Source organism: Carassius carassius, chromosome 40 (assembly GCF_963082965.1).
Source record: "Carassius carassius chromosome 40, fCarCar2.1, whole genome shotgun sequence".
Lineage (NCBI taxonomy): Eukaryota > Metazoa > Chordata > Actinopteri > Cypriniformes > Cyprinidae > Carassius > Carassius carassius.
This window is the reverse complement of record NC_081794.1, coordinates 26721540-26743924: the sequence shown is the minus strand read 5'-3', so window position 1 is coordinate 26743924 and position 22385 is coordinate 26721540.

Sequence of the window (22385 nt, the reverse complement as noted above, 5' to 3'; positions counted from 1 at the left end):
TCAAACTTCAGATACAGGTAAGAAAAACTTCAGAATAGATACAATTACAGCTATAATTATTCCCAGGTAAGTAAAACATAGGCAAAATTGCAAACAATAGTGTTGGCTCCATACAATTACATTTCTGAAGGTTTTATGTACCAACCACCAATAGAAGGCAGATATGATCACCTTTCTGCCTCCTTCTACTACTGCACTAATAGAAGCTTGATTCATATTGATAAAAACAGCATACTTAATTTTGTGAGATGCTGGTGATAGTGTGAGATCTTGTACAGTACAGTGGTAGTGGTGTGTGTATAGTTGAACCTTTTACAGCAATTGAATGGTTGAAATACAGAGGATCTCTGATTTGTGATTCTGTCATCAGGCAGTGAATTTTGATCAGATTTTACTTGTTAACAGGATCCGTCTGCCTATGTGGAGAAAAGGAGAGAAGTGGTAGTACTGAGATGCCTGACTGAGTACATGGGGGAGAGAAAAGAAGACCTCATCAGTGTCCACCATGTATGTACTGGGCTTAAAGCTACTTGTCTAATTTCTGTCTGTATGTATTACTATTGTGAATATATGGGGTAATTACTTTGCTCTTGAAAGATATTTAAAACAGTAATGTGATGACCAATAAGGTACAGGCAATGAAAATTGCATTGTTTTATTTTAATGTATCCTCTGAACCAGAAAAGACAACACTCATGCTACAGTAGATCATGATCGTATAGTACCCACACTCAATGACATTGTCATGGTAGACTTCACTCTGGTCACATGCCCTAGTCAAAGTATCCGTCTTGTATCCATCACCTTAAGCAACTAAAAAGTAAAATTTTGACTTTGTGTCTTATCTGTCTTCTACCAGTCTGCTATATTCATCTCATTACCTGTTTGTCTGACCAAACTCTTGATTCTTTTTTGTCTCCCCAATAGTCATGATGAAAGAGAGGTGCACGCTGAGCTTGGCAGTTCCCCACTGAAAACATACCATGCCATCAGCCAAACACGATTGGAATTATCATACAGTAGAAGGACAGCCCGTGGTCAGAGGTGTGCCAAACCTGTAGAAAACATGTTGCCTCCTGTTTGGACTTGCCTATGCCCACAACCTCAAGTATCCCTCAAAACTGGTGTATATTTCTGAGATATATCAGAGGCTCTTTGTGGGATTGGACCCCATGCATCCTATTGTGTATCTTTTGTAGGCACTGTTAAAAGTGACACTAGTTGACATTGAATAAATTTTATTGTCTTTAATCTGTCTTCCAATCTTTTTCTTCTTCAATTGAATTTGTAATTGTTATTGACAAAGTCTGTTTATGTAAAGTGATTTACTGTACTGCTTAGAATATATACATTTAGATTTATTTTCTGAGGTTATAGCCAGGACTTAATTAAAATGTTTATACACATTTGATCAGGTTAAATTTACTATGAACATAAAGTTCATAAAACCTAACTAAAATGAGTACAGGTTACTTGTAGCAACACATAAATACGTTACATGTACCAAGAAAATTAGGTTTATCTAACTGAGTATTATAGCACTTATTAGTTAACTCAACTTGATTTTGTTGTGTTTGAATTAAGTAATGTTACAGAGTTTATTATACTTGAAAAAGGCTGCAAGTTGACTCAACTTAAAACATCCAATGCAGCCACTTGCCTCACTTTTTATAAGTTAGATCTAGGTATTACTTTTTACAGTGCATATGTAACTGCAACTAAAAAGAGCAGCAGTCCTTTGCTAGAGTCAGTCACATTATCTAGCTCCTCAGACTCAGAGTCAGTCAGACTGATTCAGTCTGCCAGGCCCTGAGTTAATAAGTTATGAATAAGTTAGAGCGCTAGCGTGAGGAACAAGGAACAGGCAGGATCTCAAGAGCTCAAGCGCAGTCAGATGCTCCCAAAGCGTTGTGCCAGCATTTCCACAAAACCTTAGGAGGGCTGTTAGCGCCTGAGGGGGAATCAATCACTGCGGACTTACCGAGCACACATTAAAATGTTCTGTGGTTAATACAGCCACGTTTCAAATGCATTATATGTGCTCGTATGATGTCCTGTGTATGGGTACAACTGCTATCTGTTCTGACAACAGCATCTGCTGAGGATCACAAACCTTCAGTGCTTTAAACAGTTTGAGTTGCATTAGAATCAGTGGAGTTACTGAACCAATAAAAGATTTCAGTAGACGTATAGCTGTGATTTATATGACATAACATTAGACCCATTGAGTGCGTCATTTGCTTAATAGGACTGGTGTAGTAATTGTGCATTGTGAAGAAAATGTTTTTTCAAATAGACTTTACGGTGAAAAATATTGTCGTTATTGTTTATGTTCTCCATGTGATTTTAACCTGTAGATCTGTGTAAAACATTTGTACTCGGCTCTCATCTGTTCACTTTGACTAATAGTCTTTAAATTGCTCCATTCATCTCCTTTGGTCTCCTGTTTTTCTGCTTTATAAATGAGGAATTAATTACTTTCTCATTAACCGTCATAAATACAGTCGCCCCAGCTCTGAGCGGGATGAGGTGTCACATATGGGATCTGACCCGGGTTAATACAGGTTAAATCCTGTAACGCTGACCCAAAATCTGACGCGTGAGGAATTGATTGAATCATGGCAGATTGTAATGAAATATTGCATATTTTACATACGCTGCTAGTTGTCACAGAGGAATGTTTTCAGTAAGATTTTGAGACAAAAATCTAATTGTACACAGTGTATAAATCAGAATAAAATGTCTGTCTCCTAAATAAAATTACAGTATACAAAATAATTAAAAGAAAACCCACTAAATTGAGGCAATATTCATATAATAAATACTCTAACTGAATAGTTGAGCTTGTTTGGAAAATGGTATTTCCCATGAATTCTTTATATTTATTTATTCTTAAGTTCTCACATTTAATATGTTATAAAGTTACATACCTTTGTTATGTGTGAGCATGAGCTGAACTCAAATAGTGTCATAAGTCATTTCTATTAAGAATGTTTATTAATAAAATTAACTGGAAACAATGTTACAACATGAACTGTAAACTGTAATGCTCCAACATTATATATTACCCCACGAAGTGTAATGACAATCACTTTGTATTGACAAAGGTGTTTTCATTCATTCATTCATTCATTGGCAATATCACAGGAAATATTCAATAGTTTTTTTTTTTTTCAGACTTTGAAGTTTGTATCTACATAGAAACGGGGAAATACAAAATTAACATGAAAAATATTCACTGGAAGGAAATGTGTGACAGCAAGCCCCTGCATCAATGATTCAAAGTGCAACTTTGAGTTAAGAAAAACCTTTGCTTGAGTTGAGAAAAAACCGTGAAACACATCTTATATTTTCCATTTTTTCTTATTGACATTTAGGATCAGGATTGAGGAAAACATGGTTTTAGAATGCCCAGTATTTTCATTAAAGTGACAGAAGAGTGTTTTTTTCCCGTCTTTCTCTCTGTGAAATCCCTGGTGTGAGTGAGTTCTAGCGCAGACAGATTGACCAGCTTAATATCATGTACTTTCAGGCTCTAATGGACAGCAGATTTGGACATTAGTGCAGTTTGTATGAACGGTCCCAGCAGATCAATGAAAAAAAAAAAAAAAAACTCACACACTCAAAATAAAGATGCAGATCTGTACAGCTCGAGTTTTTTTATGGATCGTGTATTTAAAGGTGCTCTGGTGAAGCCACTATCTCATCCAGCTCAGGCCTTGTGTTTTTTTTCTCCTGCGCGAGACTGGCAGTCTCTGTCTCCCCGTTCATTAGCACTTCAATTAAATAAAAAAGGATGTAGTTGTGTCTGAATCCTTGGCCAATTTGGCAGCCGGCCGGAGCGCAGCGCGGCACAGACGAGATCCTCTTTCCACCCGTAATTCAGCCCCTAAGCAAAAGTGACAGGATCTGTCAACGCAGGCGAACGGTCCGGGGATTCACCTGAGCATCTAAGTTATATAACACAAGTCAGATTATAATTAGTGTCAGTTTTAATCTGATCTTAAATGCGCCGGCATCTGTGGGCTGTTGTGTGGAGAGACAGCGAGGTGTCAGCGAGTTTGATAGCCCTCCATTCACCCCACCAACTCTAACCTGAGCATGAATATTTCAAGGGGATTTGGAGGACATGAGGAAAGATTTAATTATTTCAAATTAGGGAGTACCGGGTGATTTGGGCCTAATAGCTGTGTGTTCAATCGAAAAGGTGCCCACCTCACTTTGGGGTTCATCAGGGAACAAGGGCGATGCAAGCTTGTGCAAAAACAGCTTCCCAGCGATGTTGGGATCACTTAGATCAGGCAGGATTCATTATATCACACACATGGCAGGTACAAATGTGTCAGATAGAGTTGAAACCCTCTTTGTTTCTAGCCCGTTGTATTATATGAGCAGCGCATTCTTCTTCACACACTTCTGTCCTATTTCCACTATCAAACGGCCAACATAACACACACACACACACACACACACACACATCCACAGAAACAAGCACATATGCTATACACGTGTGCAATATGCAGTAAAAAAAAACACACACATTGATGATATCGAGGGGTAATGAATAATAATGGTAAAATTATTCAATTAAAATTATTCATTTTTCATTATCATATATTTTTTAATGAGAGACAGAGATATGAGTTATTTTTAATAAATATTGTATAACTTAAAATATTGCATTATTCAAGTGATATATAAACTAGTATATTAATAATGCAGTACTTCTTAAAAAATATATTTGTTTAATATATATATATATATATATATATATATATATATATATATATATATATTTTGTATTACTAGCGAAAACATTGTTTTACTTACAAAAAAATGTGTATTATTTAAATAATATATAATAAAATATATAATAAATTTATCATATATTTTTCAATATTATCATATTACATATTGTTCAATTACTAGTTTAAACTACTGTAACTACTGTATTAGTTAAAATTTTGTATTTTTAAAATAATTATTTTAATGTAATTGTATATTTAATATAAAAGTATTTAATAATATTGCTCAGAATTTATCCTACTCTCCAATATAACAAACTTAGCAAACGCACTACATCATTTCTGCATGGCCTTATTGATCTAAATAAAGTAATATGTTGACTTCCGTCATACATCATGATGTATTGTCGGTTTCATTCAGTCAGCTTAAGTAAATATACTCATTCAACATAATGAAAGAGAGCTTACGGCGCACAATTAAATATACATACGGCCCTACTCTCTCTCTCTCTATATACTGCTGCCAGCCTTCATGTGCATTCAGATCTCTGATGTTAATTACATTTAAATAGAACAAGACTAATTTTGATTTGTTCATGTGAGTAGAAAAGTAACTCCTTAGTCCTTCTACCTGTCAGTGCTTGCACATCACAGACTAATGCTTTATTAAGAGAGTCTGCTGGGAGTGCCTGATCCCGTTTTAGTACATTGGGCCCAATGTAAGACTAATTAAAAAGTGTATTTTTACATTATTAATTTCTGAGTTTCACACTTAATGAATGTGAAATGACAGGCCTCCTATTTTTATATGTACACACTCAGGACCGCGCGGCCATGGGAATACTGATACGCAGGTTTGAGAACGGGGGGAGCATTGTCGAAAAACATTTCTCTCTCCTCTAGAGTCCAGCTGGCAGGAAAGAAACAAACAAAAGCAAGCAAACAGTTCAAACACAACAGATGCTTTCATCAGAATTAAATGCTGAAAGTATTTGACCTCTGAGTCCTTGGTATCACTCGGTGAATTTTACAAAAGCTGCAACAAGCACACTGACATTTTAGCCGTCAATTTGGTTTTAGTCAAAATTAATTTGTAGCTGCCTGGACTTGAGCGGTTCAACTGGGCATCTCTAAGAGGAGATGTTTGATCAAGACTCTTAGTTTGTATCTGCCTGCTGAAAGCAAGCGAGAGAGAGAGAGAGAGAGAGAGAGAGAGAGAGAGAGAGAGAGAGAGAGACTCTCTGTAGGATAAATGTAATCAAGTGTGCAGAGATCATTTTGCCAAAACACTGCTTCTCCAAAAACACATTTTCCATCTTCACTACAAAAAAGGCTTTGTTCAGAAGAGACAGAGAATTGATTCAGAATTTCAAAATCCCTAAGCTAGAAGTGGGAGAACAGATTGACAACAATAAGAGCGTGTCTATTGTGTTTTATAAGAATTATGGTAGCAGTATGTTATCAAAAATATTCTTATTTCATGCCATTTTTGTTGATATCAGATACAAAGTGAGGGGTCATGCTAAAGATTTAATTAGATTTATTTTTGTAAAGGAATCAGTGACGAAATACTGTAAATTGAACAAAATGGCAAAAAAAAAAGTATTTTGTATATTATGGTGCCATTTTGTTATAAAAATGCTTTTTCATGTAATGTTTGTTGATATAAAATAAGAGGCCAGTGATAATTTTATTAGATTTTGTTTTATTTTTTTGCAAAGGAATCAGTGTTGAAATACTGCAATATGTGCAGATTCACAAGAAGTTTTATTTTTAAGTATTATGGTGGCATTTTGTTATTAAGATACTCTGTGGTTACATGTAATTTTTTGTGGATATAAAATAAAAAGGGAAGGGCCATGTTAAAGATTTACTTAAGAAAATGCTTTTTTGCATACAGAAAATAAAAAGTAAGATTTATTTATTTGTATTATTATTATTATTATTATTTATTTTTATTTTTTTGGGGGAAAATAATCAACGATAAAATACGTAAATTGTATAGATTTACCACAATATGAGCATGTGCCTAGTGTTTTTAAAGTATTGTGATGGCAATTTGTTATAAAAGATACTATTTCATGCTATTTTTTCATGCTGATATAAGATAAAAGGGGCCAGGCTAAAGATTTTATGTGATATTTTTTTTGTAAATGAATCAGTGATGAAATACTATAAACAGAACTGACTAAACAGACTATGCCACCACACGTGTGAACGGGGTTTTCAAAAGATTATGATGGCATTTTGATATAAAAATACTTTTTTTTGTGTGCGTGTACATAAAAAGGAAGATTTAATCTAATAATTGTTGTGAAGGAATCAATGATGAAATACTGTAAACTGAAATCTTTTGATATATCATTTATACATAATAAATAATAAAACATGTTTTTGTGGGATTCAAATTAAATCTGTATCAGACTCGAGTGCACACTGCTGGATTTTCCACATGTGTGTTATGTTTCGCTTCAAAATCCCGGAGCCTGTTTCTCCAAGGCTGTATGTTTTTGTTGACCTTTGACCCGGAGCCGGCGTTTGTCAGTAAGGCCTTGGTCTCATGTAAATATTAGCAGAGAGCTTGGGCTGTAACTGCAGCGCTTGTGTGAGCAGCGACTGGAGTCCCTCCAAGACAAATGCGGCTCTGCAGCGGAGGCTGCATGTGAAACATCCCTGCCGTTTATTTTCATATACGGTTAATTTGTCAACAGCCCTTCCTGTCCACCCGACACAGATTACTAAAATCTTTCCTGAAGATATTTGCTGGCAAATTACACATGTTGTCGCTGTAATTATTATCGCATGCAGAGAGCAGCTATTAGTGCCTTTTTTCAGCCTGTCTACATCTTTTATTTTCCTCTGTGCTGCAGCTGTCACATGATGGAAATATTTTGATGGATGCAAAGGAATTTGGTGTATCAATATTCTGCTTGTCAAACAGTCCATTATGGTGTAGCTCCCCGCTCAAGCTGAGGCAGAGAAATCTATCAGAATGGTCCGAGGGCAATAAACGTTTTCTAGCAGTCCATCGCTTTGCACAAATCAGCCCTGAGATGCAAACGGCCGTCTATTTATTAAATTGCCCTCAAAGGAGTTTGCACTTTCCTGCTGGATTTTCCTTATGTGCTGAGCAGCGGAGTGCAACTCTGCAGTATATGCACACACACACACACACACACACATGCGCTCACACTTGCAGGGGGTCCCTTTGCTGCTCTTTCGACCCGGGCTTATTAGAATAGCTTCTGCCAACTTCAGTGGCGGGTCCGTGTGTGTGTCTGTGTGCTTATCACTTCTCATTAGTGGATCATTGGGAGTGCCGTCCGCTGGCAAGCGTTAATCAATGTGTTTTGTGACTCTGTTAGGGCAGCTGTATAGCGATATTGTGCCCCTAGGGTTAATACAGTCAAGCGCAGGAAATAAAACACTCTGGCCATGTCCACAACATGAGGCTTGGCATTATCATTACATGAGCTGGGCAGGGACCGCATACATATGGATTTCTACTTGCATAAATTGTGATTGATGTCGTCAGAAAAGCAGGGCTTGCTTCTTTTTATTTTTTATTTTGAAAGGTAGTGTGCCATCCACAGTATTTCTTTCTTCCTTTTTTTTTTTTTTTTTTGCACAAATTGTTGTAAATTATGTAGACTGACAGGCACAGTGAGGAAGAGGTTATTTCTGAATAAGTTACTGTTTTTCCTTTCTTTTTGGTTTGAGAGAATAATTTCTTTCTTTTTTTTTTGAATTTTGATGTTTGTTAAAGTATTATTATAATTAATATTTAATAACACAGATTGTATCTATAATAATTGTGTTTATACATTTAATATATTATTATTGTTACTGTAATATAAATGATGCTATAATTAATGTAATTGATTTTAATTAAATAAAATATAAATATTAGAAAATTAGAAACGCTTCCTTGGCAACAAACTGAAATAAGTTAAAGTACTAAAAAACTAAATAAAATATTTAAAGATTACAAAAGCATATTACACTATAACATTATATTGGAGTGTTTAAAATGTAATTGAAATACAAACAATGAACATTTAAATATAAACAGTGAACACACCTATATATATATATATATATATAATTTAAATATATATAAACAATATTTTTAAATATTTTTTTTATAAAATATAATATTTATAATATGTATACATATGCATAATTTTATATATTTTACGTTTAAATGAATTGTACTAGTGTGTGCTACTTACTTTGTAATTAACATAAATGTTCAATGCCAGTGTTTATAAAAAAAAAAAAAAAAACGTTAAAAAAATGATTTTCTCACATTCAGGAAACACTTCTGGCAGCGAGAATTTCCTGAGAGTGAATCGAGAGGATGGCTGCGGTGAACGCCGGCCCAGAATGCACTACAGGAAGTGTCTGCGAGTCTCCAGAAGCAGAGGTCAGGGCCAGGGGTCAACGGGTGGCATGGCAGAGATTTACACAGAGAGCAAACCCAGCCTGTTCCCAGCCTTCATTTATTTCCCCAGGAAATAAGCCATAAAGTCGCCGGTTTCATCTTTCAAGGTTTTGTTATAAACCGTCATCTTTCCCCGTCTTTGATTTGATTGAAAAAACGGCACTAGAACATTAGAAAAGCACAACAATAGACTACAACAGATCCTACTGTATTCTTTTTTATCTCAAGTTAACCTCTTGTTTTACCGTCCGTTGTTTCCGACACAGACCACCCTATTGTTTAAAGAGGCCTGTGAAAAAAAAAAAAAAAGTTTCACATTTTCTGAAATGTGCAGGGCTGCTCTCTGAGGTCCATTTCATTTTAACCAAATGGGGGGGAAGCTTGTCTTTACCGCGGTGAGCAGATGGAACTATAAATCAAGGCAGCCGTTGCCGCCCTGTAGAGGGTCGACCACAGCTGCCACTCTCTGCGTTTCGCTGAAAATCTTTTCAGGTCCATCGTCGAGCAATCTGGGCTTCTTTTATATATATATATACACACCCACCTCCCCTCTCCCTACAGTCATATCCATCAAAACGATGCGCGCCCATCAACCTACTGCCGCGATCGATTGGCACACTTATTTGCGCGCATAGCCAATGCCCCGCTCTGGAGGTAAACCCCACGACAGGCCTCTCATTTTGGCTCTTTAGCCCCCAGCAACCACTGTGACTCTGGCAGCAGCAGGCCAGGCCTCCTCCATTAAACTTGCATTATGATGGATATCAAGGCATCCCAGCCCTGAGTGTTTTAAATGAGAGGTGACAAGAAACACAACACGGGCTATTGTTTCTCGCTCCATCCTTAACAGCCTCACCTATCCATCCCCCCCCCCCCCCCAACATCCTTCAGTGATTTTAACATATTGGCTGTTTTGCTAAGTAAATAGACTTAATAATCTGTGCATAACCAAGAAGAAAAGGTCTGCGGTGGCCGCGATGCCACCCACGGCCAGATGGTGGCGCTCTAATGCCACAGATATCAGTGGAGAGCTCCAGACAAAGAACGTGAAGAGGAGAAATGTTCAAATGGAGAAACTACAATCATCTCTTTACACAAATTCATAGTTTCTACAGTATCAGCAGTGATTTCCCTCAAACGCGTATCAGCAGTTTAAACTCAAAGTAAACACTCTCAAATTAGGTTCGTTTAGAGCACGGTGCTACTCTGAGGTTAATCGCTGATAGCACATTATCTGGTTAAGAGAAATCTAATCACAGGACTTGTTTTAATTAGGTTTATTACTCAAGACAGTGAGTCATATCTGTGCAGTTTATTTTTGATTTGCATGTCATTTTTTGAAGCTTTTTCAGTCTTGCTTTATTCTTCACACTGTATTTCAGCTGTAAAATGTTATGCATTATTTTATTTGATCACATAAACATCAAGAGATTTGCTATTTGTCAACAGCCCACCATTGTCGTTATCGCTCAGTCAATGAATCAAATCAATCAGCCATTCAGTAAATGTATACTTAAATGCATGCAGGTAGTCTTAAACATTCAATCAATTTCGAATCAATTTTGGATGATTTAGATTTTTAAAAGAAAATATATTTTTAAAGATCACAATTTAAAATAAATATTGCAAAAAGCCTTGCATAATCACTTCTCTCTCTTGCAATATTTCAAGAATCATACATGTTAAACTTTAGGTGCAATTAAAATATCAGCAGACAAATTTTACAGGGAAGGAAAATTAATATTGACTATATTGTCAGACTCTTCTAAAAACAAGTTTTTCTTCTAGAGCTGGGAAAAGCTCAGGGTGATGGAACATGATTTGTTCATGAGATGGGACACCGCTGGTAATTCATTATCCAAAGAGAGAAAGAAAAAAAGGGAAAGAAATGAAAGTGAAAATGACAAAGGAAGACTGCAGGATGTTATCTTGGTTACACGTTTTAAAGGGTGTTAGATTCAGCCATTTAAAAGAGGCGCACATGCTTTAAATGTAAATTCTTTCTATTTAACATGGTCTTCTAATAGATGCTTGTGTTTAAATTGTGCTATGCTAAAATATCTCTGTGGTGATTCTGTGAACTTCTTATATATAAATCCATCACTAGAGATGGACTAGTCAAACATTGCTGCTCTACAGTTCTTTTTCTCTTTAAAGAAGTTTAATGTCACTAGAACTACATGAATTTTTAAATTGTGTAATGATTGATCAGTACTAAAACAGTTCAATTTATGAAAGCACATTTTCAAACTTAACTGGTTAAAACTTTAAATACTGTTTAGATTGGACAGTAATCTAAACTAAAATTATAAAGAACAAGGAATGTACTTGTAAATAAAAGCTAAAATAGAAATGTAAAACGTCAAAAAATAATAATAATGATGAAAAATAGAATGTGATACAAATAAAATAATAACAAATATGGTTTAAAAATATTATAATAATTTATAAAAAATAATATATATAAATACTCCAAAGTACATTATAAATTAAATTATTATTAGATAAAGCTAAAAAATATATAAATTAGATATTGTATATTAAAATAAAAATAAAAAAACGTCTTAAAGGTATACACATTTAAATGCTAATTTACATTTTTTTTTCACAATTTACAATTTTCACAATTTTTTGGGGGTACAGTTCAAGAATAAATGCAGAAAGATGTTAATATTGCTATTACCATCTTAAGCCTTTTTTATATTATACCATGAAGGAGTTAATAAAATGATCACCAGCAGCAATACAACAAAAACACCTTCAGAAAGGAAAACATGTCCCTATATTCATTTTGGCTGAGATGAGGCTCCATGAGTTATTGCTTAAATTGGTGGGAAGCAAAGAAACAGTTGAACGCTCCGGTAAGCAGCTCTTCACCTGTTTGAGTACAGAGCTTGTAAATGCACATAAAACTTGAGCGGAGGAAAACAGAGCCTCTCTGGACTCCCGCACCTCTCGCCATCAAAGTTTTCCGGCAGAGAGACTCTGAGCCAAAAACTAAACTTGTCAGTTGTAAAGGTGACACTACTGGGTTTTCCCACAAACAAGGAAGACACAACCCCGGGAAGTGTTGCATTTCATTTCAACAACAATGTGACATATCAGTATGTAGCAATACGAAAAAAATAGAGAAAGAGTCAGAAAAAAAAGGCATGACACTTTTTGAAATATCAAAAGATCCCTTGACTGCTCTTGGGACTGAGCTACTGCCATGAAGCAGGAAGGTCACCATCTTTGCGTTTTTTCTTTCTCTCTTTCTGCTTCAGTCTCTGGCAGCTTGTGTTTGTGCCTCTCTGTGTGTGTGTGTGTGTGTTTAGAGCCGCAGGGGTGGTGAGGAGGATGTTGTCGCTGACTTCTGAAGCATCTGACAAGGCGAGCGAGAGAAGGGGTGAAACTGATCCCGACACTGACAAGCGGAGACCTCCGGGGTCAAAGGTCACGACCCTGGTAACGCGAAGGTAAAATTACCTATTCATGTGTCCTGTGTGCTGGTGTGGCCGGCGGGCAGAGCTACAGCCTGTCAGATGGATGGTCGCCACAGTACATCCACTGTTAAGTTCAACATCTTTCCACAAATCTTCGTTTCCATCCGAACATGCTGCCTGAGAAAGAGAAGTCACGAATCAGGCTTTTTTATCTGGATCTTCCTCCTAGAAAATAGTGAGGTTACATGGAGAGTGAATGGAGTTTGAGAAGAGTTATGAAATAACATGAATCTTAATATGAACTTAGGAATTTCTTATCAAATTTAGTCCAAACCGAATGATTAGATCTATACTATAAACAGGACAGTTTAAAAGTTTGGTGTCAGCAATGGGGTAAGATTTTTATTTATTTATTTATTTTTAGAACGAAATTTATACTTTTATTCAGCTAGGATGCATTAAACTGATCAAAATTGACAGGGAAGATATTTAAAATATATTGAAAGATTTCAATCTAATGTTATTCATCAAAGAATCCAGAAAAAAATAGATATCATGGTTTCCACAAAGATATTACGCAGTAGTTTTTAATATATAGCTGCAATATATAAGCTGTTCTCAACATTGATCATAAGAAATTCTTGAGCAGAAAATCAGCATATCGTGAAAGATCATGTGACAGTGAAGATCTTTGCTATTACAGGAATACATGGATAAAATAAAATTATTCTAAAATATATTAAAATACAAGAGTTATTTTAAATTGTATTTTTTATGTATTTTAATCAAAGAAATGCCTATTAATAAAAATATATATATAATATTTTACACACACACACACACACACATATATAATTGAAAGATAAAAGATCTCATTTGGGAATTTTCTCAGTTATTGCTCATTGGTTGCTCTTTACTTGTTTAGAATACTTAATGACATTTTCAATTACTATTAGTCTCTTTTGTATGAATTGTGTCCCTAAAATCTAAAGGTACAAGTTATATTACTCCTATAGGTTCCTCTTTAATTGTTCTGGCTCCTTAATTGAGTTCCAGAGTTGCTTTTGAGACATTTAATTTCCATTTTATATTGTTAACGTCTAAGAGAACTAAAACGAGTAAACTTTAAGATCTCACTGGTGACTTTTCTTTCAGGTTTGTCTTCATGTTCTTTTGAAGGAGTTACTTTGCTAAGTCAGGAGCTGTGGTCTGGCTGTGAGTCTGTGCGCGATCACCGTGACCACATTCACTTAATTAGCACCGAGCAGATGAGAGCGGCTCGTCCGGCGAGCGAAGTGTCTCTCCGCAGCATGCAGGAGTCATGCGGTGCTGCTGAACGTTAGCGACACCTTCATCCTCTCTCAGCACGATTCACTGACCGGCCCCAAACACTCACAAACTGTCACTCTGAGATGTCAGTCTACAGCAGGACGGAGGGGAGCGGGGAGGAAGAGGATGGAAACTTTTTGACTGCGTGACATCAAACTTTGCTTGACAGGTACGGGCGGCCCGGGAGGATCGTGACGAGCTGTGTGTGACCGACTCTCGCTGCCAGTGAACTCAAGTGAGTGTTTCTTGAAGTCAGTATCACATGGAGTGAGTGAAAACATCACTGAGGTCATTTCTAATACTGATTATGTTTGTGCAGTTTCTTTCCCACTAAAATGATGTCACTTCCTGGACGATGATGTCATTAGGAAGTGGCTTTTGTCAGTTTTGCTCAAGTCAGGATGGAAAGTGATACTGAGGACACTGAGGAAACTCACTCACAATTACTGTAAAACGATTTTCTCAAGAAAACTTGGTTAGTTTGAAAAAAAAGAAGAAATAAATTAGTGGAATATTTTTTTATATTATAATGTGTAACACTTTCTAGTTTAGTTCTTTTTAAATCATGAATTATACGACTGCGTTTTTTTTACCTTTTTATTATTAATCTAGGCAAATGTTTAAATTTATTCAATTAAATGTAGTATTGTTCAGTTTCAATTTGTGTTTTGTTTACACATTTTAGAATGAAAAAAATAGTAGTAAATGTGTAGAAATTAACGTTAACTTAATAATAAGAATAACAAAGTACAAATTAAATCTTACTGTAAACAGTTATGCCCTACAACTCAAGATATTGGTGCAAAATGAACCAGTATGTGTTTTTTCTCGTTTATATATCAAACGACAAGCGATATCAGTATCACACCAGCCTCGAGAGCAATATCAGATGAGTGCTGTTTATGTCCGAATACCACAAGTACAAATGTGATTTATACAACAGTTCAGTAAAGCAAAGTTGATATTACTTTATATTTTAAACACAATATTATGTCTTTTGCACAATTTAGCATAGAACATATTACCTTAATTGTTATGTGTCTGTGAGCAACAGTGTTTAGTTTCTGAATGAATCCACGTTTTGATTGAATCGTGTGAACCAATGATTCAAAGGCCCATTCATAAAGAGAGCCATTTACTTCATTCTTGAATGAATCTGCCATTTGAATCGAATGAATGAATGACTCATAAAGACATTTAATAGTTTAGTATCATTTGATAATAATAATAATAATAATAATAATAATGATGATGATATTATAAATAATAAAATCTTAATAATAATATTAAATACATATTTAAAAACTTTAAAAATAATAATGATGTCATAATTTACTCACCCTCATGTCATTTTTAAACCTTTCTTGTGTGGAAGATAAAGGAAGGTTTTTTAAAGACTGTTGGTAACAAAGCTGATTTGGTCACCAATGACTTTCATTGTATAAAAAAAAAAAATAAATAAAAAAAAATAAATAAAATAAAATAAAAATAAAAATAAATAAATAAAATACCGAGATGTTTCTCAAGTGATCTTCTTTTATGTTCCCCAGTCTACGTTAGGCCGCTGTAGCCTAAATGTTTATGTTTCATTCATTTGTTTTGAATCAAATAAAATGTTACAATTTGCAATGTCCAATTGATACTTTTTCATTTACCACAAAAATAGCAATAATCTTTTGAGGGTACTTTCATTCAAATTAATTTTGCGATTCATTAAATTACATCATGTAATTGATAACATTAAAAAATTAATCAACTGACAGCCCTAATTTACCAAATTTGACCATATTTGATCGTTTTTTTTTTTGTTTTTACAACTTTATGTACATTGTACGCTATGTAATTATATATATATATATATATATATATATATATATATATATATATATATATATATATATATATATATTACAGAACATATTACATAATGTTATATAATTTATTTTTCTGATTTGTAAATAAAACTTTTATGTTTAATTGCATGTTACTTGCTGTTTCTTTGATCTTGTTGGTACCACTTCTGAGTGAAAACAGTTTCTACACCACATTTATTTATTTAAGTTTCTAACACAGTTGTAAGAACGTGTATACAAAGTATACAAAACACAATAGTCTAAATGTTGAATCAAAAATGCACTTTTAGCTGCTTTTTTGTTATTTTGAGATTTTAAAAAAGCACTATTGTACTGCTCCATGGGATTAGCTCATAATCTACAGAAACAATAGTCTCTTCCATTTATTCCGTCAGGCTGGAAGAGCCACAGACGTACATGCTGGAATGAAAGGAATGATGAGAGAGTGTGTGATTGAAGTACACTGAATGTTTCTGGCACAAGCTAAAGCTTCAGTCGAGGGTCCCAGTCTGACTGATGGAGAGTCGCTCCATGTGTCCTATACAAACAGGACCAGAATTATCCTTTATCAGCAATCCCATGCAGTACCACTGGGCCGGCTTCACATCCCGATTCAAGCACGTCTGATCGGGATTAAAGATGGACATGCCATGTCTCCATGCTCGAGCGGACTGAAATCCATAACCGGATTGGATGTGTTGCACCATTAGAATTAAACCCAGCATCAAAGGCAGGCTGCTGGAAAGAGAGCTCGCTCACTGTCCAAACCTACTTAACGGAGGCCCTTCCCGAGTGAAGAGAGCGGGGACGTTGGGTTGGACTGGGTTGTGCTCAGGTATTGGATGCGGTGAGATGAAGTCTTCAGCCGCTTATGCCCAGAGCTGGAATGCCAAACACATTTCCGAAGGATTGTGGGGAATCTGACTGAACGTGGTAAAGAGGGTTGGTTGTGGTATGTCATCCACCCGCTGTCCAAAATATCACCATGGGAGCAGAAAAAGAAACAAACTGAGAACAATAAAATGCATAAATTAAAATAGAGAAAAAGAAGAAAAAATATAGACAAAAAAAAGAAAAGATAACTTTTTTCATATTTACTTATTTACTATTATTATTATTTATTTTTTTATTTTTTTTTGTGGGGGGGGGTGGGGGGGGTTATAGTACAGATGTTACTATACAAGGCACATTTTGAGTTGCAGTTCTTCACCAATCTTTTTAAATATTGAAAATAACTTATTTTTTTTTACTTTTAGTTTTAATTATAGATTTTAAATATACATTTACACACAAAAAAAAAAAGTTGCCCTAGTAAATTTCAGGAACATTTACAAAGAAATGGAAAGTAACACATAAAATTAAAAATCAAGTTTTGAGTTGGAAGACTTCAATAGAATTTTTTACACTGGAGGAAAAAAAAAGATCACAATGAATTACAAAGACATGGCAAGTAACATTAAATTGATTTTAAACAGTTTACACTGGTCCACTGGTAAAAACAGACAAAAAGCTTTCAGACCTATTAGAGGTATCAGAGTTTTGGCTTGTTTTTATTCTATGTTTTATCTATGATGTAGATTTGTAGCTCCATCTGCAGAACTAGATTTATCCTGTAATTATTCTCTGAACCACTGCATCGTCTCACACAGGAGGTGACATGTTAATAAATGAACAGATGATCGGTCGGCCGTCATGCTGTCAGTGGTGAAATGTTTACGGAAGGATGCTGATATTCGTTGACAGTAATCTGAATAAAAATTAATTTACTGCTCTTGTCTCATTTGCAAGAAAATTTTCACATCTTGCCTGCAACTGGCACGGTGTGAATCCTCATATCTGCGTGCATATAGTCTCAGGCAGACAGACACGTGTTGACATCACTTGTGACCTCTTTAATTTACATTTTGCAGGAAAGTTTTTATAAAAAAAATCTGTTTTAAGAAAGAAAGACAGAAAATCCAGAGAGAGAGAGAGAGAAACTGAGAGGCTATCTGTCCCACCTCACTGATTTAGCTGAAGGACAGATGTGGTGTGAACCTGGCTTGTTTAATTACCCCAAGCCTGAGGTGCAGATTGAAATTCAGACACTACGCTGTATGAAAATGGCAAATTAGTAAGTGCCCAACATAAAGAATGTGAGAAGAGTTAGAAAAGCAATTGTTCTTAGTAATTCACGAGTCACGACCTAAAGATCTGAATTAACACTTCACTTTAGGGTTAGGAAACATCTCAAGATTTTTGGCAAGTTGTGCATCCATTATATCCACAAAGAATAATAACGTGAAAATATACATTAATTGTGAGCTCTAAAAGTCTGAAACCATATTGACACATTCTAACCTAGAAATAAAAATGTTTTAGGCTTTTGAAAACTTTATAACAATGTTTATGATCATTTCATATCATAGACCATGCAAACTCTGGAATTCAAATTGCATATTGAAAACTTGAAAATCGCATAGAACATATTTGAAAATCAAACTTGAAAATCATTCTCAACAGATTTTGTGCATGTTAGCTCCAGTACTTATGTAAATAAATATAAATTCATATTAAAATATTGTCATTTCAATTCCACTTTTTATTCAAATTGCTGTGCTGCTAACATTATTTGCAGAAACCTGTGTATTAAATTAGAGAAATAAAGCAAATCATCTGACATTTGGATCCCAGAGTACATTTATAACAACAATAAAAATGCTTTCATCTAAACAGATAAATGGATGAACAACATATAAATGTATATGAAGCATTTTGAAATGATTACTTTCGCTCGCACAGTTTCACTCGCTTACAGTAGTGTATTAGTTTGATAAATTGCACGCAATAAAGCCAAACTCTAATGAAAATGGCACATGAATGCTGGAACGGAAAGTGAGAATTTTTGTCATATGGAATTAGATGTAGGTTGTATTCAGCAAACGGAAACGAAAGGCATATTGGATTCATTTGTTCTGACAAATTGGTAATTTGAAGAGAAAAAAAATTTGATTGCATTTCAGGCTTTTAATCAGAGCGGCATTAGTTAATTTATCAAGCCCTGTATAATTTGTCTTTGAGTGTTCCTGTATGTCTCTCAGTAATAGCATATCCAGTTTGGCTCTCTTGGGTCGTTCTCAGCTAATTAACGTGTGGCTGAATCCTATTGCATTATCAGGATTGAACCTGCTGTACACAACACTGACTGCAATAATGTTGAGGGAATAAAAAAAGAAAAAAAGAGGCACGCATACAGAAGCTGAAGTAATTCTAGGTCATCAGTGATTTCCTGAAACTTCACAATAAATTTAGCAAACAATTTATAGAGCATGCATTTAAAAAAATAAAAACAAAGCATGACTCTGATTAAACACCAGAATTTTAAGTGAATGCAACCCTTTTCACGTTCTCAGTTATTCATTTCCAATAAAAGCCCTTCTGAGCATTAAGTCTTGGTTCATTTACAATATAACATAACCTTATTATAAAATTTGTACCAATACGGTCTGCTCAGAGCTTTGGGCTTTCCCAAGCAGCATTCGATATGTGGGTCAGGAACGATGCAATTAATCAAGACTTGAGAAACAACAGTTTGCATTTTCCATTGGAATAAAACAATTTGTACGTTGCGAATTGATCACGGCATTGATTAACCCGTCAGCTCCGGTTCAAGCGAAGAGTGTTAAAGCAGTCCAAAGCCGAGGGCTTCCCTTCGTCCGGATGTGATTAGATGGTTCAGTACCTCTCAAGAGCCTGATGAATATTCAAAGATCCAGTGTAGAGGAGATGCCAGTGTGACTTTTGTTCTTTTTGAGAGGGAAAGTGCATTTATCAACAGCAGATTTAAAGGTCAGTATGTATGGATGCAAAGCACTTGGTGTCATAAATTATAATCCTGAAAACTCTTACGGTCAATTATTGACAATTTATCATGTATTCTCAAGAAGTGCTATTAACAATGTGTTTTTAGCACGCATTTTACTATTACATTACCATTTTTTGTAAAGTAGCACAGCCTAATTGTGAAGTGCAAGCTGCTCATGCCAGAGCGAGAGAGACATTAGAAGAATGAGCGCGGCACCATCTGTGGGCAGGAAGTGATGAGGCGAAACCTGGCGAAAAGGTGACGGAGTCTGCTCTTCATTACATTCCTAAATGCTGCTCAACTGTTCCGGCTCGAGGATGTCTAAATAGTTTGGTGTCTCTTACTGCAGGAATTTCTGTTGACTTGCTCCTTATAATCTAGCAGCCAAAATATTACTATTAAATCTATCAACGTTGTTAAAAATGAAGGTTCTCTTCCATGGTTCTTTGCAGCATCATAGGTTTAGCAAAGAATAGTGAAAATAATAATAATAATAATAATAATAATAATAATAAAAGAGTTTGTAATATAGATTTGCCAACATTTTACTTCTGTGTGATTTTTTTTGTGAGTGATTGCTTTTATTCAAAAACTCCACTAAAATATTAAGCAACACAACTGTTTTCAACACTGATAATAATAAAAAACAAATATTTTCATGTGACACTTTCATGTGATCATGTGACACTGAAGACTGGAGTAATGATGCTGAAAATTCAGCAGTGCATCACAGGAATAAATAACATTTTAAAATGTATTCAAACAGAAAATGGTTATTTTAAATTGTAATAGATATATATATATATATATATATATATATATATATATATATATATATATATATATATATATATATATATATATATATATAAAAAATTCCCTGTTTTTATTGATCAAATAAATGCACCCTTGGTAAGCACAGGAGACGTCCTTCAAAAACAAATTAAAACAATCCCAAATATTTGAATGGAAGTGAATTTTAAAGAGTCAGTTCTTATAATTGGGACAATTTTAAGTATGCTTGATAACTTGGCTAGATATTTCAACCAACAAAAGTGCACCAAACTTTTTTGGCTTTAGCAACAAAACACATTGCTTGTTCTCATCCTTCCATACGGTCTCTGAGCATGAGTGTCTATCTTACCCCAACTCCTGAACACAACAGGTGCAGCGGCTCCAGTGGAGGATCCAGACTCGTCTCTGGTGTGTGTGTGCCGTGGAGGACTCATCTGGAGATCCAGCCTGGACGGGGGGAGGCGCTGAGTCGCTTCTCGCATTGGGCCTCTCATAAGAGTATCATAAGACAAGGAAACAATTTAAGCATACATATTTCATTTAATTAAACAATAAACTTCATTGAAGAGCAAGTTCCACATGAACAGGCAATTCATTTTACTTCTGTAATGTGGTTTATTTCCAAGTGAAACTGGACGTATCTACTGGGAATTGATTGGTAAAAAACAAACAAACAAAAAAAAATTATGTCAAATAAAACCAGTTTCATTAAAGAGCAATTCCATATGAAAAGGCATTTGGAAACCAGTTTACATCTATAATATAATGAATTTCCAGGTCAAAGTGGAAGTTGTGAAAAAAAAAAAAAAATGTTTGACTTTTATATTTTGGGAATGAATGGGTAAACGTACAGAAAAACAAAAAACAAACAAACAAACAGTTAAATTAACTGCAAAACAAACAAACAGTAAAATTATCTACAAGCGACATTTCATGTATAACTTTCTCTTCAGTGAAATTATGATTGTTTAGAGTAGTGCTTTCAAATGATTAATACTGATTAATCGCATCCAAAATCAAAGTTTTTGTTTGCACAATATGTGTGCTCTGTTTATATTTGTTATGTATATATACATACACACACATAGATTATTTATTTAAAAAAAAAATATATATATATATTCATATAATTTATATTATAAATAAATATATTTAACATATGAAAATAGCATACTTTTCTGAAATATATACATGCATGTGTGTGTGTTTATATATACTTAATAAATACACACAGTACAGTTATGCAAACAACATCTTTGATTTTGGATGCGATTAATCATTTGACAGCACTAGTTTAGAGTGATTAAATTGTTTCCTTATGTAATATTGTGTATAACAAAGTGAAATAAAAAAGGAAAAAAAGACTTCAAATTGGGAACTGGTTGCAAAAAAACAAACAAAAAACCCCCCAAAAACAAAGGAAATAGTTTATATGCTCTAAGTATAACGTCTTTTTAATGAACAACAAGTTCAAAATGAATTAGCATTTTGAATCCATTGTACTTCTGTAAGTGAAATAGCAATATGAAAAATGAAAAACTATCAAATGGAACTGATTAATAAAATTGTAATAATAATAATAAAAATTTATTATATATATATATATATATATATATATATATATATATATATATATATATATATATATATATATATATATATATATATAATAAACAAGAAAACAAGAAACAAGAGAAAACAAGGTACCTAAAATTCCTGAAATAGGCAATATTGAAAAATATAAAACGTTTTAAATAGGAACTGACTGAAAAAAAAAGAATGAATGAATAAATAAATGTCCAAAACCTAATGTAGCAGTTTTAGCACTCTAATTATAATCACAACTTCATGTATGATCATGTTTAACTCTTACTGGCATTTACAATCAATTTTACTTTTGCAATTTGCTTTATTTCTAAGTGAAATAGGAAATGTCTAAAAATATGGGAC